This window comes from Lactuca sativa, chromosome 2, assembly GCF_002870075.4.
Source record: "Lactuca sativa cultivar Salinas chromosome 2, Lsat_Salinas_v11, whole genome shotgun sequence".
Taxonomy (NCBI): domain Eukaryota; kingdom Viridiplantae; phylum Streptophyta; class Magnoliopsida; order Asterales; family Asteraceae; genus Lactuca; species Lactuca sativa.
The window spans coordinates 127,009,826-127,014,440 of NC_056624.2; the positions used below are offsets into that span (position 1 = coordinate 127,009,826).

The 4,615-nt window shown below is 29.0% G+C and overlaps 1 long non-coding RNA gene across 1 annotated transcript; it reads right to left on the reverse strand.

Moving 5' to 3' along the window:
* Positions 1–2,978: 2,978 nt before the first annotated feature.
* On the reverse strand, positions 2,979–4,279 carry LOC122196726 (uncharacterized). The gene is made up of 3 exons (XR_006188769.2): positions 4,080–4,279; positions 3,364–3,427; positions 2,979–3,227 (listed from the first exon to the last, which is right to left on the reverse strand). It is a non-coding gene; the product is annotated as an uncharacterized LOC122196726 (long non-coding RNA).
* Between the last annotated feature and the right edge of the window lie 336 nt (positions 4,280–4,615).

A 4,615-nucleotide genomic window follows, 5' to 3' on the forward strand; every position in this document is an offset into this window, starting at 1 on the left:
TCAAAGTTAATAAAGAAAAAAAAAATTAGAGGACAAAAATATAAATTACCCTAAACCACAATAATTATTCCTATGATTTACTATATATAATATACATTAAAAATCAAAAATAAATTACTACCGGATAAAATAGTTATTTTTATATCAATTTTTTCTCTTATATGTAACTGGTTTCACATACAATTGCATGTAACTATGATCTGGAAAAAATCAATTTAAGAATATCATGTACACAAAAAAGAAAAAATAATACTTCTACGTAGTTATTATTTCAACTTTTTTCTTGTAGTCATCTTGATAGAGGTTCTACGCTTTTGAACCCTAGTAGGGTTCAAACTTCGAAAGGTAGATTTCAACTTCCGGATGAGTACAAATGGGAAGGATTCCGCATTCGTATTCGACTATTCATCTTCCTATAAATACAGGGGAATTGAATAAGAAAAAGTGGGTAATAGTCAACGCTGGTATGTTTAATGTTTTCTTCCCAATTATTAGCAACTTCACGATTGTTATCTCAATAGTTTATGCAACTTCTTTTCAATTAAAACTGACTTTCAACGATTGTTTGTAGAAAAATTCCGTTCTTCAGCCGGTTTCTTTTCTTAAAACCACTCAAAAAATGTCAACCGGAGATTGCAGAATGATTTCCCGGGAAGAAGTTCAGAAGGTAAGGTTTTTGAGCTTTATTCCCTTTGATTCTTGATTGCTTTTGTTTACTACTTTTGTTCTTATGATCATGATTACGATATTTTTCTTTAATGATTGAATTCAGGTACAAAATCTCATAGAGCAATGTCTATCACGTTACACGAACAAGAAGCATGTGATAGATATTCTGTATCGGGAACAAAACATTGAGCCTATCTTTACAAAAATCGGTATATAGCGCAATTTGAATTCATTCTCTTGACTTTTCATAAACTTTTCATGAATATTTTGTAACTCATACGTTCTCTTAATTTTCTAGTTTGGGAGAGGCTTGAAGAAGAAAATCAAGAATTCTTCAAGATATACTATACGAAGTTAGCATTGAAACATCAAATAACTCAATTTAACGATCTACTTCATCAACAAGCTGTTGCTGATTTAAATCAAGCGAACTCATATGGAGCTGTGGTTAATGGATCTTATATACCTGGAAGTAATTTCGTTTTTCATGAAGGAGTGAATCATAATAATGTGCCGGAAAACATTGCCATGAAGCAGGCGGAAACCATGCAGCAATACCATTTTCCGGCGGTAGTGCTGGGCGGGTTTAATGGTGGTGGACTGTTTATACAGGTGGAGATGCAAAATGGTCCGGTGACCGGTGAATATGGTGGTGGGTACTCAGAACGTGAATGGGGTTGCAGTCGGTGGACCTGAAGGGTATTTGGGTAATTCGAGTATTTTCTACCAGGCGACTCATGGTCATGGAAGTCTTCGCATCCACGAATGCCATTCTGGTTCCATATCAGTTAAATGGAACAGTTATGGATGACACTTCTTCATATCATCAACTTTTGCGACAGTTTGGTCAGCCGACAACTGACCTCTCTCTCTCTCTCTCTCTCTCTCTCTCTCTCTCTCTCTCTCTCTCTCTCTCTCTCTCTCTCTCTCTCTCTCTCTCTCGTTAATTTTATGTGTTGCTTTTCAGGAGAAAACGACAGATTTGGCGATTCATCAAGAAACTTCGGTTTTCAGAATTTTGAGAGGGATTTGTAGAACAATTAGTCAATAATTAACTAAGGTACTGTTTTGACTAGGATAAGTGATCACTAATCACAAACAAGAAATCTTAATCAAACAAATCACATTAAAGTCAACATAAAAAGTTGAATCAACTTAGTTGACTATCGACAACATATCAATAAATACGTATATCTTTATTCATATAACTAGGTGTGAAACTCATATATCACATGAGTTTATTTAAAAGAAATTAATATAAAATTCAAAATATTTGAGAAGCTTGAATTTATAAGAAAAGTGAGAATTGAATTATAAAAATTAAAGTGTTTTTTTTTGTCTTTTAAATTTAAACAAATAATTTAGATAAATAAATAAAGGAAATTAATGAATCTTTAATTTAGTAATTTTGAAATTAGAAGGAAAGTCCGTTAATGGAATTGATATGTATTTATTATTAAATTTAAATAATATTTGACATTTAATAAAATAGAAAAACCATAAAATGACAAGTGGAATAAAAATTAATTTAAAATTACCATAAAATTACATGTGGCAAATTGAATGAGAATATGACAAGTGTAAAAAAAAAAAACCTTTATTTATTAGAGTAGATTTGTGCACATTTTCAACAACGGTTTTATGCCAAACTTTCAAACAATTATATGAAATTCAGAAATTTTTAAGATAACATGTCAAAGGACATATAAGCATACATAAATAAGTCAGATAATTTTTGTTGCTATATTCATTAAACTTCAATCAAATGTAATTTTTAACACTTTGAAAAGCCAAAATACAACTTAAAGTAGTGAAGAATGCCCATTCTACGGGAATGGATTTTCCAAATATACAGACAAAATAGAAAGATTTTATTGAGTTACATATAATTGATTAAAAAAAAAAAGCATTTTTTAATATTATAATGACATATGTTTACTTTTTCTTCCTTCATTTTTTTTGATTTTTGGATCAATATGCAACGGAAGATACAAACTCGTTTCCATTAAGTTATTTACCCTGCACAATATTTGGGTGAATTAAAAATTTAACAAATTCTTATAATTGTTCTTTTTTTTTTTTTTATAAATAATTTAGAAAGCCCATAAGCTTAAGTAATTAAAATAATGAATTTAAAGCTAATAAATATCCTAATTTTTTAAAAAACAAAGTAGCATCAGATTTATGTTTTAGAAGGGACAACTAAACTGCAGAAATAAAAAGATCATGTAATTTAGCAATAATCAAATCAAGATCTTCAAAATGTTTTGTAGATATGAAAACCACTCATTTAAATAAACAGGAATATAGAGACAAACATGATTATATGTTGCCTTAATCATAACCAAACTTTTAAAAGAAACAATATTAATCAAGGAAAAATGATATAGGCTAGTCGCATCTCTTGGAGCCAAGCTCCATACTAACTTAACCAGTATCAAGGCTCATCTGTTTGAATAAAGTTTTTCATCATTGTATAAGATTATTATCCCATTGAAATAGTACATAACTACTTTACCCCATTGGTTCTGCTTCTTATTGTTGTTCCCCACTCTATCCTAAATGAGAAAAAAAATCAATTAAAAAAAATTAAAAATAAAAAAAATAAACTTTTTAAAATACAGATTCCGGTATTGTAAAACAAAAGAACCAAAAAACAAAATAATGAAGAAAGAAAATGGAATTGTATGTTACCGGTCATGCATATATGGGTTCTCTTCTAACAAAGATATTTTGAGAAGTACACTTTACCACTAACCTGAAAACAAATACAAAAGGTTGAGATAATAAGATATTTCTTATCAAGAGTCCAAATTAATCTAAATAAATCAAACACCTAACAACCATATCACACAGATATAAATATATGTCACCATGAAAATGTTTACATCATGAAAACCATTTGAGGATTCCCACCAATAGTTTTGAATAAATTTGCATCTATGAAAAAAAAATGGCATACAAATAGTCACAGAAAAATACATGTATACACAGTCAAAGATACACATATACACACAATTGGTCTTAAAAAAATACAAATACACACATAGATAAACAAACACAAACATTCATATATATATATATATATATATATATATATATATGAATGTTTGTGTTTGTTTATCTATGTGTGTATTTGTATTTTTTTAAGACCAATTGTGTGTATATGTGTATCTTTGACTGTGTATACATGTATTTTTCTGTGACTATTTGTATGCCATTTTTTTTTCATAGATGCAAATTTATTCAAAACTATTGGTGGGAATATATATATATATATATATATATATATATATATATATATATATATATATATATATATATATATATATATATGCACATAAAAAGACACAAACATAATGTACAACATAATTGAACTTGAAGCATGATTTCCTGAAAAGAAAACTTACCTTAATGAACAAAAAACAGAATCAAGAACCAGAAAGAGAAGTAAGAAGAACATTTAATCCAACATCCGAAAGCCTACATGCACCTCTCAAGGATATATTAGTTAATTGAGACATCTTTGAGTTAGCCAAAGTTGTGAATATAACGTAGTTTGGTAAACATCTTAAAAAATTTTAATCTGGGAACCAAGATCAAAAGTGTGAAAAAAAGTCACCAATCATAATAATAAAACAAATAACAATGTATAATAAAGAAGATTATCCTCATTAGTTGTAATCAATTAGCATCCCATGAACGAAACGGTAACAAAATCCAAACACAAAAGTCAAGCATACATCTTTTTCTTTTTTTTAAAATTTACCTTTAAACTTGTAGGTTCTCAGAAAAACAATAAATCTTTGTGTACTTAAAAATGAAGACAATAAATTTTTCCTGCAAATTAAAGGGTGTTATTAACTGTCACAACTAGGAAATTTTGGGTCAAACTAGGGATGTCAAAAAGTCCTGTGGGACCTCGTTTCCGTGAGGACCCCGTCCC